The sequence below is a fragment of the Strix uralensis genome, chromosome 10 (genome assembly GCF_047716275.1).
Source record: "Strix uralensis isolate ZFMK-TIS-50842 chromosome 10, bStrUra1, whole genome shotgun sequence".
Lineage (NCBI taxonomy): Eukaryota > Metazoa > Chordata > Aves > Strigiformes > Strigidae > Strix > Strix uralensis.
Window position 1 is genome coordinate 12,204,485 of NC_133981.1, and position 14,888 is coordinate 12,219,372.

A 14,888-nucleotide genomic window follows, 5' to 3' on the forward strand; every position below is an offset into this window, starting at 1 on the left:
AGAAATAGTCCCTCTGCTAACACTGCTGCAGTCCAGCTTTGAAATCTTAGGAAGCAGAAAGCAAGCGCTCCGGCTAGCTGAACCACTGTGACTGGCCACCATCCTGCTCGTCTTCAGGCAGGAGTCTCTCCTCTCTGTTCCTGCTACAAAGCTGCTCCCTTCCTCCTCTTTCTATAGAGAACAAAGGTTCTTAGAGAAGCTAAGAAGAAAAAGGAAAAGAAAAACCACCCTCACTCCCATGGAAGGCAGAACACTACATAAGTAAAAATCTGTTTTATGTATATTTGGTGCGGCTCTTGTGAGATACCATGTAAAAAAAGAACAGCGACCTCCTCCCGAGCGAAGGTCACAGAGCCAGGGTCTCCACTGCAGTGCCCCTGTTCTGCACCACATGGTCCCCGTAAGCCGCAGCACAGCACACAGCACTCCGCCGGCCAAGCAGACATTGCAGGCTGCAGATAAGCGGCAGCTTTAGAGATATGGCTTGGCCTGGGTGAGAACTATTTTTAATATCTATACCTTTGCCAAATTTCTGTATTAGTAAACTGTAATACCGAAAAATACAGACACAGTATCAAATATAATTATTCATTTCAGAACTGGATGGTAAAGAAAATTAGATTTCTATATAGTCTGCACAAGAGCAGATCCTTTACCACCCTGAGTAACTTCTTTGTTTGTGTTACAATGTGACATCGGGAACTAACCATAGAGTATAGAAACAGATTTAAACTAAGGTCATGTCATCATGCAAGGTCCTAAGGGCAACAAGGTATAAAGTAATAGGTGTTGAAAATTCTAAGATATCAGTCATTACAACTGAAGTTTCCAAGCATTTCTGAGATTTCACTGGTTACAGCTACCCTAAAGCTTGTCAATGGGGTTTTCTTGTGGCTGCTCTGAGCATTTACATTTGGGAGCATCAGTTTCCATTTTCTTTGCCTGTGATTATTTTCAGTGATCAATTGAGCTATGACTAGCAAACAGTCAACACAAGTTTACTTACTGATGTGGTTGCAGAAGTCAACGTTTTGGGTTACCTGGACATTTTGAATACCTTATTCTAAACATCAGGATAGTTATTTCTCAATGAAGCATTTATGCCATGGTCACAGCGATTAATAAAGCATTTTGCCATTATTTCCGCATGCCCCATTTCTTTTAAGCATGGCAAGTGTGCGAGTTAATCACCTTGTCAGGACAGCTGGAAGAAAAATGCTGCACCACCATCATACATTCTGGCCATAACTAGTAATTGCACTGACAAGAGGATTAACATGACACACGCTGGTATGAAAGGGAACGTATGCCCAGCACGTTGCGTTCTTGGCATGTCAGTGCTATGGAAATAGATGCCTAAGCTAATAATTTCTCTTAATTCTGTAAAAACCGCAGCAGAATGTTTTTTCAATCCAAATATATTTTACTTTCAGACCAGAGACATTAAATCCAGCTGCTACTAGGTCCTCTTTTTAACCTCTGCATCTTCTATAGTTTTATCTTTTCATCCGAAAATATACACTAAAACCAACTCACACAAAGAAAGCCTGCCCAGACTCCTCCATACCTCTCAGGTCATCAAGCAGCTACAGAGGGCTGGTCTCAGATCTTCAGAGCAGATGACAACAAGGTCTGTAAGTATCTGCCACAACGAGCCCTCCAGATAGCCCGAGCAGCTCTCGCTACCCTTCCAGGCCAGGGGATGAGGGCAGAACAAGGGTGCTTGGCTCTAGCCAAACGTGACATTGCTTTGTCCATGAGCTACAGGTCTGGAGAGACACAAAAAGAGACAGAGAACTGACCTTCCTTACTGTTATGGATTCAAAGTTTTGCAAGCTCGTTCTTGAAGGAAGAGAAATTCATTAATTTCATATTTGTTAACTTTGGATGCAGCTGTAGAATTCCACTGATTTCTATTTTCTGTGTGTGCATAAATGTACACATGAGCACACACGTGTGTGTGTACTCCCATGCACGTACAAGAAAGGTCAGGGGAATATTTCTCTAATCTGCAGAACTGGTAAAACTGTCTGAAATCTGTCACAACTCGTGGACCTGAATAACAAGCCTAGAACCCACGACTTTTGGAGTGACTACCAGGAGGGAAATGATCTCAGAGTGTTTTCATCATCATTCCCTTGGGAATGGGAACTCATTTTTTGCTATCATTCCCTCGAACATACTCAACTCCCCTTTCCAATGCGGGCAGATGATCTGCTTCTCACAGAGCTGATTATTACCAAGATCCTTGCAGGGGAGGATGCAGCAAAAAACTGTTTCCTGGCATTTATCCTTTATCTCCTGCCCACTTCAAGGCCTTTGTTCCCATTCCACAAAACACACTTTGCACTTGCTTGCAGTGCAAAGACTTCTGGAAGCCAGAAAGCCTGACATACAGCTCCAGCTTTCGTCTTCTCTTAAGGGCCCTGAAACTGTTTTTACCTCCTAACAATGGGTAAAACTTTTATTAAGTGAAACCACACTCAGAACACAATAGCTCTACTGAGAACATCTTTCTTACTAAGCTTTTAGATGTATCAAATAGTACTATGAACATTTCTGTACTAGCTATTACAACAGCCTTTAATTTCAGTTTAGGTTTTTTCTTTCCTTAACAATTAAGTAATTATTTTGCCCATTGCTGTCAGCTTTCACCCTGACAGTATACTCATTCTTGACACCTCTTCAACAGTACACTGAAAATCCCAAACCCCACTGCTGGTACCGCTGGGTAAGTGGGGATTTTGCTGGTAATGTGTCCGGAAAGGTATGGATAACTCATGTGATTAAGTAGAATTTTTCCCAGATTATTTACCGTAACTGTATGATAGTCTTTAAATTCACCTGCAAAACCAGCATATGCACAATTTGTACATTATGACATCAATTTATCATTGTATATTAGCACTTGTCTATCTCGTAACAAATGAGTAGCCAGTCAGTGGGATTTTTCACCTACTTAGAATTAAGCTTGTACCTACCTTGATGAATCAGATCTAACATTTCCTCGCTAGACTGCAGAATACATAAGAAAAAAAGTTTCAGCTTTATCAATGCCTCAAGCAAGTTTATTTACTACATTACATATCATTCCTTTAATGTACAGCACTTGGTGCAACAGGGTGCTGGCCCCAATCGCGATTTTGAGATATTACAGTTGTAAGTAAATAAGTAAAGCTGGTTTAAAAAAAACAAAAAACACCACCACCAACAAAAATCACCCTAAAGAAAAAAAAAAAATAAGGTCTCTTTCTAAGCCATAACTATGGTAGCAAGGAAGTTAATAAACCTGCCGATAAAACTGGCAACCACACACAAACCCCAATCTGCTATTAATGGAACAGAAAATATTAACTTTTCTATAGAATTTTTAAAAGCTCAACAACAGTCTCCGATACAGTTACATATTTGCTACATAATTAAGTTAGAAAGCCCTGGAGGAAGGTCTTTCCTTTGTGCCATATTCTATTGTGTCCTTACAATAGTCTGCTATAGATTTTTCCAGCTACATTTAACTCTCTAAGACTTTTTCAAAAGGTTATTCAGAAATAGCTACTTCCACATGCATAAAAATAAGGAGACCCACCAGACAGCAGGTTCACAAAAGCAACCCCAAACAGTGCGCATATGGGAGTTTTTAAGCCTGTGCAATGGGAAATGACAGCAGCAGAGAGACCGGCAGATTCAGAGCGTAACTACTTTAAAGCCTTAAAAACACCATCACAGGTAAATTGAGAACTCTAGACAAAAGGAGTAGTGGTCATCTTCAGTGATAGCCTGTAAGTAGTCTCCTTGCACCAGGAAATTATACATTCCCGATAAACACTCACCATTCCTCCCAAGACAACCCACTGCACACATTAGCAGGCCTGAGGGTTTCACTTCTCTGACATCCTTACGAGAACATGTCACTATCGCCACCTGTGCACCTGGGAGGGCGGCAGACCACGGCCACCCCAGCCTGCCTGGCCAGCCACGCTGCTGGCACGGGGGTTTCCTGCGCTTCAGGCACAGCATCTCCAAATAAACCATCAGAGGGGCAAACTATGGCCAGAGAAAGCAAAGAGAATGAACTAAAAGTATCAGAAGTGGGGTGAGAAGGTGCAAAATAAGCTCTCTCATAATAAGACTGGTATTACTCTGCATTCTGGTTTCACAGAGGTGAAGCATGGCAGCTCAATAATTTTAACCATTAATCTCATGCCTCCATGCAAAGCAGTCAGGTTTTGTCACCAGCTTTTATTCCAAACTGAACTTTCAATTTGTTGAAGTGTCAATCTAGGTGGCTTTGTTGGAAACCAATGAGGTAAGATTATTCAAGCAATTACGAACTAGAATGAATTACTGCACATAAGAAACTTGTAAACAAAAAATAAAAAAATAAAAAATAACCCTTTTCACTGTTCAGCAAAACCACTGGTTACCAGATTTAAATTCCAGAGATGCAGGTCATCCCTGAGCCATGCAGAAAACACATACAAGTCTCGTTTTCAAAAATTTGAAATACTCATGGAAGTAGTGAAAGTGTTTAGGGTATTTTCTTGTTTTTATTTTGCTGAAGTTTTTCTTGCCACATCAGGAGTTGCCATTTTTATGCTTTAGTTTTCAGAAAGCATGAAAAATCTGCATAGAACTACCTTCCAGCTTTTTGCCTGCAGAGGGCCTGACAAGTTGCTGGCAAATCTCTTTGTTTATAAAGCATACAAACTGAGACACAGGTTAATGTAAATTAAGAATGGACTAAGCCTCTTACCTATTTCAGTGCTTTTTGCCTCTATTTTCACATCAAGTGCTTAAGAGGACATGAAGGAGATGTTATAGTGGCCAGTGACAGTAAAAAACAAATACATGTCCTTATTGGGAAGGGACTGTATTCCCATAGAATACAAACTTGGGGAATTTATTTAACAAAGAGTAGTGTATGTTGGCCATGATCCAGCAAAGGATGTAAATAAATCCAAATTAGCTAATAGCATTAAGGACAGATGACCGGACTGTGCCATGCGTCTTCCGCTGCAAGAAGCAAGTAACCTCCTCCTAGACTCCCAACCTCTGAAATGGCCTGGCACAGCGTAGCTCACAATATTCCTGAGATTAACAAAGTCACACTCCACTGCACTCCTTTGAACTCTAGGAAGTTTCTTTAACTTGATGAAAGAAAGTCATATTTCTATGCAGATATGCTACATAGATATGGTAGCTATCTTGAGCTAAGTCTTGCACACTTCATTAAAATTGCGTGCTTTCAAATAAGCAAGATCAGGGTGTCCTCCAGCTTTCCTTGCAAAGAAATTAAACGCTGGCAAGTTCAGCTCAAGGTCTCATTCACATGAATATTTCCTCAAAATTGCTTGGCCAACACTCTGTAGACCATGTTTGTTATTATTACTGATTTCCTCTTTGGTTAAACTGGGAATCAAGCTCTCTCTTTAGCTTACGTGTGCTACTGAGTTCCTTTGGGAGCAGGATAACCTATTTGTACGGGGGGGGGGGGGGGGCGGGGAGAGAAAACCAGGAGCTGCTAAACACTACTGAAAGGTGGAAACTGCAGTCCTGTGCCTTGGTTCCTAACTGGAGAGTCTCTCATCACCCCCCAGTGTGGCTGAAGACGTCACCACCACTCTGCCAGTTCTATGAAATCTCCAGGATGTAATCTATAAGCAAAAGTTTATCTCCATTTAAATTGCATTTGTGCTTCTTTTCAAGTGAGTGGCCAAGGTCAGAGAGTTTCTTCATTCATGAGAATTTAGCTTTTCTTCTCATAGAAGCAAGGCCCAACAAATGTGTGTTTCCAGCATCCTGATTCAAGTACCTGCAAGGCACACAGCAGAGAATAGAAATTCTTCTAATTAGAGACCACTTTTCCAAAAAATTTAGCCTTTGCTGCTGTTTTGCTCAAGGTCATACGCTAAGTGGCTGGTGAACAAACAGATCTGCTAACTTTCAGCAGAGTGAAGAATTAAAATCCAATTTAACTTCAGTACCAACCCTTGTATTTGACACTGTCAAAACAATTTTCTGTTTTAAAGCTGCAGTAGACTGAGGCAGCAAAAGAAAATTGGCAATGAAATGAGACTTCATAATATTTTCTTAAAATTAGACTATTTTCTAAGAAAAATCTTGATCAAGAATATTAATTAAGCAAACCGTTAGTTCTAAATCCAGTATTTGTGGTTCTACTGGATTACTAGCTTGCATTCTAAGTTTAAATTAACAACTGAACTATGGTTTTCCTTATTCTTCATATCAAACATGCAGCGCCCAAAATATCTTAAACACACCCTACATTTTTTCCCCTCCTCATAACATTGAACTTGGTGCATAACAAGTTGCATAGACTGGTGAACAGGTGGAACAGTGTCAGTATTTCCATAATTTTATACTTTGCAGCTACTGTTCAATAAAAGTAATAATCCTGTAATCATCTTTTCTTAAAGATCATTAAGAAATTATTCTTGGAAATTAATAATTTTTCACATTAAAATACAATTGCTAAGAGTGCTTTACTACTCAGTACTGAATGTATCACTGTTTTTCTACTTATTTTGTACCTCTTCTTGATGCATCATTCATCATCATCAGTGATGATCCTATGTCATCATGACGTTGTATTTAAACAGTTCATCTGACATTTTCACATGCACTATAAACCCATACTGAAAATAAAGCATGCCAGTAGCTGGGATGTACCAGCTAAGCTGAAGGATTTCAGCAAAGTAGGAAAAAATGTTCTGAATGCAACTGGCAGGTTTTGGACACTGAATAAAATCCATATTTTTATTTTAAATTATCTTGGAATTGAAATGAAATCCACTTCTGTCTTAGCTATCAATTTCATTGATATTGGTAGTCTCATGTGCTCAGTCTTTAATATACACTAAATTCCTGCTAGAATAATCGTATAGCCATCAAGGATTTGCCTCTGATTTACACTTATGCTCAAACACAGAATTTGCTCCACTGCTGTCCTTGTGACTACTGATGAAAGGAAGGGCTGCACAAGTTTTGCTATAACAATAAAAGAGTATTTTTTCAGCTGCACGGCCAACCAACAAAGAAAGAAGAAATACTGGAGTCACACCTAAAAATAAGCATCTTTTTCCCCAATGAACTACACAGGGAAATGGATTCCAAGAAAATTAAAAATGTTATTTAGGTCAAAACAAAAATATTTTGTACTTTATTAAATCCCATTAATTTGGTCTCTTATTTGGAAGGTTTACAATTCAAGTTCCAATCTACCATCTATGACTCTCATCACTCCCAAATTTTCCAGCCAGTGTGAATCTGATTGTTCAAGAAAGGGGGAAGAGACCAACACAGTGTAGATGCTGCCCTCACGCTCCCTTATTAGACCACCACCTAGTAAATGCTGATTATTTCCATGATTTGGGCTAAAGCACTGTGCTAGAACGGCACACATGAAGCAAAGGTGCACGAACACGTGCTGCTCCGCAGCACTGCTGCCTTCCGAAAGGTGGGAGCAAGCCCAGCCTGAGGGACCTTTAAACACACAGACTGCCCAAGTCTCTAATGCTAACTTCCTTCATCAAGCCTGCCAGTGTTCAAGTGAACATGTTAGATTGGAAAATATTTTTTTTTATAAGCCTTCCTGCAAATGTGGGGGAGCTAGAAAGTAGATTTAAGCCACTTTCTCAACTGTTGCCCTTGTTCAAGGGCCTCTTCTGTAGCTCACTGACATCTGAATCTTACCATCAACTCCTGCTGACTTCAGACCAGACTCGAACATCTCTGAACGTAACACTCTTTGAAAGATTGCTCTGCTCTGCCTACCGGAATTCAAATTATTCCGGTTATCACTTAGGAAATATTGTTCCTTTAACTTTCTTTGACAGATAAAAATCAGGCACATTATAAAAAGGTCTGTAAGCTATTACAGATGGCATTTGAGATAATGCGTGTCCTTTTGCCAAGATACACACTACCCAAAGCACGGGAGTCCTAAAGCTCACGGAAGTTTAACAATCGACAAGCCGTGATTGACACAGCTCTGCTCCTAGTGCGAAATGGCCTATTTAAGGCTTGCTGGGATGCACTGGCTCGGCACAAGGACTGCAGCAGCATCACCACTTGCCTCCTATGTGGATTTAAGAGCTGGCACAAAAGTACAATGCAGAGAGTCCCTGCTCTCATTTTCCGCACTGTCATCTCTAACCACGTGCCACACAATCTGACATGGCCTTATTTCTCTGAACCAAGAAATGTTATTTCTGGTGTGCCATTTCACCTCCGAGAGTTCCTGTATTTTCCTCTGCTATCCCCCTTGTGCTGGGCTTTCATGCCATCACAGCTGTGCTAAGGGGAACTCCATCCCACCCTCAACACCAGGCATGAAAACTTTGTTTTGGTGGATGCTCCATTGTAGATAAATAGAAAAAGGACAGAACTCCGAGCAGACAAATGGAAGAAAGAAACACTTGAAAATACCTGAAAATGGTAAGTGTATCTAGTTTAAACCTTTCCTAGCTGCAAATATCAGAAGGGATTTTACAGTTCCTTTCTCTTTTCCATTAACATCAACATCAAACCCTGACCTTTATTCAATGAAGTTATGGGAAGATTTTACTTCTCTGTAGCGAGATGACTTTCTTTACTAAATCATTTATAGGAGGAGTACTAAAAAGAATCCCTGTCACAAAAATGGGAAAATGAGAAAGACATTTTCTCATTTTTAGCAAACTAGTAGAGAAAAAAAAAGCATGTTAAAACCAAAGGAAAACAGGTATGAAGATGAGTCAAAAAGGTTCATTCCCATGGTACACATCCAAAACATCTGTATTCTAGTTAGCTTAAACCTGAAACAACAGGTCCCTTTCAGACTGGAAAAGTTAAGATAGGTGAAAATAAGACATTTGAGCATTTTTATATGCAACAACCTTTGACTTAAGTAATTTACTTAGCCAGATATTTCCTATGGCAGACACTGGATTAGGACAAGCTATCTTGGTTCAACAGAGGGGAAAAAAAAAATATTAAAAATAATATTATTTCCACTTAAGTGGAACATTTTCAACAGAAGTGCACACGTCCTTCTGAAAAACTCCACATCCTAAACTGACCTCCTTATTCCTCATTCACCATGCAGGAGGTAGCGGCAGCATGTATGTGCATGCTGTGTGCCCAGCACAAGATGAAAGTGATTCATTACTCTGAATGCTTAGGCAACAGATGCCAGAGAATCTAATATAATCTGATGAGAGATAAACTAAGGCTGCAGTGTTGAATACCTTCTAAGAGATTTGAAGGATTGTATTTTAAAGCAATATACTGTTTTTAATGCGGCTTATACACAGAATTTTACTACAGAAAGAGCTCCATGTTTTCAAAACCATATGAAGGAGATTATTGGGTTGCATTTTTCTTAAGAGGGAAAAAAAAAGTGTGAGATGTGCTCTGCTGTTCTCTAGTAGACTGGTACAAAGCGAGTTTCTATTTCACTGGCTCAGGCAGGACAAGAGCGAGCAGTACAGAAGGTTACCACAGTGTTGACAACTTTTCAATCACCAAAACAGGTGTTAGCTTTGAAAGACAGACCATGAGATGGAAAACCTTATACCATTAACAGCCTTCTGAGACTACTGTTCCCCCCATTACAAGGCCATGTACTGGCAAGGGCTATTGACTGGGGTAACCCGCCATGCCACCGACCACCCGCAAGGTCAGGGGCACACGGGTCCTGCAGCAATACACACAATACCTGATCCCACTCCAAAACAGGTGGCAGCAGGCCAAGAAAGGAGAGCTTGCCTTCCCCTTCCTGAGCCACTGCTCACAAAAACACTGCGCTCATTACTCGCTCGTGTACAGCGGCTTCTACACTTCTGGAGCTACAGGCCAAGGTGTTTCAAGTGCCTGAGTACAACTTTAAGCACATTAAATGGACTATCCTTATCTACATGACTACAGGAAACTGATAGGTACCACCCAGCTCCAGTAGTAAGGACTACAAGACCTAGAGCTAGATGCAACAAAGGCCTACGAGTCAGAGATGTGAAAGGACTAATTCAGAGTTGGTGAGCCCAGAAAGCTGAGACAAATTCTTCTCATGTCAGTCCACCTATTGATTCAGCTCCTTTTGCTGCTTTTATTATTGCAGTTAAAACTTTGCTTTCAAATCTACAACTTCTTTAGAAACTTTAAAGAACTAGAAGTTTTCTTGGTTTTAACATTCCAAAGTCCTGTCTCTGGCAGGCACATGGTCCTTGAGTGGAACATCAGACAAATCTGTTCCTTTATTAATTATCCACAAGACTTCTCAGCTACAGGTCTTTTAAACCTGTCTCTAAAATAGACAATGGAAAACTTCTATTTTGTCATATTAACAAGGGGCAATAAAAGCGTACCTTAAAAGAACAAATGCATTAATATTTTCAAGAAATATCAGCCTTGGACTTGTCTTCTTTTGCAAGGGGGCTTCTCGGACCAAGACACCAAATACGTACAAGAAGGAGCATTATTAAGTATTCATACAGCACTGATAAATCTCTAGTTTTACACAGAATCCAGTTCAAAAGACTGCCAAGATATTGCAATGATTTAAGAAGGTATAAAAATGTTCAGCACATTGCTTTTTTAATAGAAGAATAGCATGGTTCACACCTAGTGCTGCACTGTATTAACTGAAGAGTGTTCCATCAACCAAGAAACATTTCTAACTTCTGTTACAGCACATACTCTCACTGCACTAGTTTCAAAACGTTCATACCCAATCAGTCCTTCTTCTTGTACCCACCTAGAAGGAAATAATTCACACCATGAGTAATTATAGCATTAATAACTACAAAACTAGATATATTATTACTGTCATCATTTTTGAAGACTGTTGGTCTAGTTCCCTTTCAGAAGGCAGAATGATAAAGCTTCTTGACACATTCCTCTCTAAATACTTCAGGTTTATTGTTCTTCCTATATATAAAAGCCAGTAGAGCAATTCAAATCTCACTCTGTACCAGTCTGGGCATTTCTAAACTGACCTGGCCGTTCTTGCAAGTTCCCCTACAAGCCATTCACCTGAAAGCATGACCTGACTTCAGCATCTCACACAAAACTATTTCCTAATCTTTCTCTTCTCACAGTTCTCTACATGAATTAATTGCTGACTTTTAGAATCATCACTCCCAGCTGTAAGGTAAGTTTATATCTAACTATCCAACTTCTTGTAAGGTTGTATCTAACTACTGTTAACAGACAAGCCACTGGGTGACACAGGTTTGTAAAATGTTACGCTTCAGTACTCAGCAATTATACACAGTTGTGTTTGGGGTTTTTTTCCAATGTGTTAAAGTCAACCTTTAAATAACTTTGCAGCCAGTAAAACAGCCACCAACTGCCAATATGCTGAGTCAAGAATGTAACAGAAAGTCAACAAGCAACATGAGAGTTGCCATGCTGGTAACTAAATCCACTCCAATAACCCCTAGGTGCAAGGAATTATTTTGATTTTTCTAAGGGAGAGTAAATGTCTTATTTCTACCAAAAACTATTCTGACAGTAATTCTGCACCTTAACAGTGATACCCCCAAGCTGGTAAGTGGGAGTCACGTACAATGGAGGCGCGTACACTACTGTAAGGAAGGATAATTCAGTACTAGGAAAATCAGTGGAAGGGATGATTGAACAAGTTGTTCCACATTTTGTTTATCCCATCTACAATCTTTTCTTTACAGAATATGAAATTTTAAGAGAGGGATGAACTGAAGATTTATGAATCCAATACTTCTACTGGAAATATTACGCTGTTTATCTTCCGATTCAATCAGCCTCTGCAAACTTAAGGTAAGCAAACAGTCATAGGAGTAAGCACAGTCTCAGTTCTATATAACTTCCCAGAATCAATGAGCTACAATGCAAACGTTTGCCCACAAGCATAAGAAGCAGCAGCTCTGCCTGCACTGCCACTGATCATGACTAATAGAGACCTGACACAGGAATGGATAGCACAGAATGAAAATGACGGCTACGCAGCTTTGTTTCATTTGTTTCCATTTTCAAGTAATAACACAATATAAAATTGTATATTATTTTAGCTGCTAGAACAGGTGGCATAAGGAGAAAAATAATTTAAGATCTTATTTGTATGAATACGTGGTCACGTTCTGCAATATCCTTCACTTCGTACCAACAAAATGTAGAATTAACTGATTCTGAATAAATTGTGCTTTTTCATCACCCAAATTTCCTGCTACACATCCATACCTCAGCACTCCTCCACAGACAGCAGAGCACACCCCCACTCTGACATTCAAAACACCTTGGCAAGTTTGCCATATCAGACCAACAACTTCTCCACCAGGCATGGCCTGAAGCAGAACACTGCACGTCCTTCAGTTCACAGTTCAGAGTTGTGCCTTTCCGCCCCACCTGAGGCCTTTTAAGAAAGTCAGCAAATGTACATTTGCAGAGATGTGCCATCAGTACAAGCCCCCTGGGATTACAGTGGGAATCCACATGTGTGCCTTGGCCATTTCTTTTTCCTTTACCAACTTTAAACACGATCCTTTGCTGGAGCGGCTCAGCTGAGGCAGCAGCTGAGAAGCTGCATGGGGGTAATTCCACCAGCAGGATCCTCCAGGCTGGTGCCTCCTGACCCTCTCGTTTGCTGGAGCTGACATTTCTCTTTCTCATCACGGGTTTCTTCAGCAGTGATAACTGACTGAATGAAAAATGCCTTGTGTGAAAATCCTGTAGGACGACATTAACATACTCAGCTAATACAACTTATTTCAAGAAGTGTTCATCCCTACTCAGATCTGCATTGTGTTACTGCCTTATTGTCAGACTTTCTTAATTTGCTTAAAAAAATATATTATATGCCTCCCGCCACAGGGGACAAGCCAAAGGCTATATAGATGCCAAACATAAAACAAATTGTGCTACTGAAATTAGATGAGGACGGATTTTGTGCATAGACACAGCAACTCAGCATTCAGATGAATTTATTGCAAAGAATACAAGGCATGTAATGTTTGTCACTATTTCTCATTTCCTGCTTCCATCTGTTTAGACCCAGTTGAAATCTGCTCCTGTACATTATACAACCCCTCTTCTCTGGGTCTCTCTGATTATGACCATAAAAGGTGAGCAATGAAAAGGCTAACGTTAGATCTGGTGCCAGTATTTTCTACACAAAGAATTACAGTGCCATTTTTGCAGTACTGTGGGGTTTAGAGACAAGTGGAACGCCTAGCAAAATTAAAACAAAAATAAAGCAGAAAAAAACCCGCTTTCACAATCTGCTTGTAAGGCTGTTACGTGCTATTGAAGCAGTGGCATTCTTCAGCAGTAAAACCCAAATGAAATCTGCAATTAACTTCACTGAGAGAAATATGAAGCATCACAAGATAGAGGAATGGGCACAGACTCTGCTGGTTTACTATGATCTTTCATACATAGAAGTTGAATTAGACTGGAATTTTAATTGCATAAGCAACTCACCGCAAATACTAGCTAGATGATTTATTAAAATAAAAGTCATCAATATTATCTCTAATACAAGTGCAGAAAGGATATGGATAAGTGTATTCTATTAGTTTCTTTAACTCTACAGGAGGACCCACATTACGTAAAATTTCTGAACCTGCTGGATACTGCAACCAGCTCTTCCTCAGTCATCCACATGGACCTAAACAAAACTAGCTCTCTAAACTGACACTGTAAACTTACAACCGGCTACAAAAACTTGCCAATCACTATCAGAAATATCAGGAAATTCAAGTACACTGTTTCCTCTCAACATCATTGCATCCGACTTTTGTTTCCCATAGTTAATGCTCCTGCCAACTGATTAATCTTCATTACCCGATTTGGGATTATGCAAGTCAACTATTCCATATATAATTACAGAAAACTCAAACCCAAAGTTTAAATAACAAATAACAGCTTTTGTTATCTAAATAACTGTTTTCAAGCCCTTTATTTTCCATTTCTTCACTAATAATTTTTAATCCATACAGTATGGTAATTTTCTAACAGGACATAAGCAAACCAATTATTTCACCCACTAAAAGGTAATGGCTTTTGCAACACAGATACCATGACTGCTTCCTCTTCTCTTAAAATTATAAATGTTTAGTTTCTTCAAGGAACAGGTGAGGCTAAATATAGAGAGGTTTGCAGCAATATGACTAGGCTACAACAGGATAAATTCTGTGTAGCTCTGCTAGGAGTGTTCTCACTTAGAGCAGGGAGTAATCATTCTAACTGGGTAACAAGGAGACAACAAAAATTTAAATGACAATTTCATGATAAAGATAATGTGGACCAAACACTAAGAAAACAAGATACAGAGAATCTGGACAACTTAAAATGACAAAATATATAACTAACCACAAAAATGTTCCCAGAGTTCTCATCTATAAGAACTGTTGAATCACGTATCAGCCCTGAAAAGTGACCCTCCTGAAATTCTTCCAAAAAAGAGACTCCTTATAAACAAACCTGCTTATAGCAGTAAGGGTCAGCATATTTTATTAAAACATTCTGTATATATTCCCTTTCTCAATACACAGACACCCCCTGCATGTGGCAACTGCATATTAATAACGCAGGAAGATTGATTGTTAATGGGTTCTGTGATTCTCACCACATCTGTCTCCGTTTTGGCAGTTGGTACAGAAACGCTGTAGTGCTCTCCAACACTTCTGTGGCAGGAAAACAATCCCCAGGCCAGATGTTCTCCTGCATCTTTTTCCTCACTACAAGGCCAATTAGTACCCAGATATTCATAAGAAAAAAACTTTACATTCTGTTTTCTAAGGAGGTACAATACCATGTTTTGTTCCAATACTTTAAGAAACAAGAGTTGGCTAAGAGATCTGCACAATGTGAGCTCTAAGGGTTAAGGCAGAAAATACCAAAAGCGTTGTTCT

General features: G+C 39.7%; 1 long non-coding RNA gene across 1 annotated transcript in view; it reads right to left on the minus strand.

The window, feature by feature from the left end:
- Positions 1-5,565: 5,565 nt before the first annotated feature.
- The window catches only part of LOC141947761 (uncharacterized), a 66,139-nt gene continuing 56,816 nt past the window's right edge, over positions 5,566-14,888 (minus strand). Inside the window, exon 3 of the long non-coding RNA XR_012630256.1 lies at positions 5,566-5,812. This is a non-coding gene — a long non-coding RNA (uncharacterized LOC141947761). The remainder of the gene's footprint in view (positions 5,813-14,888) is intronic.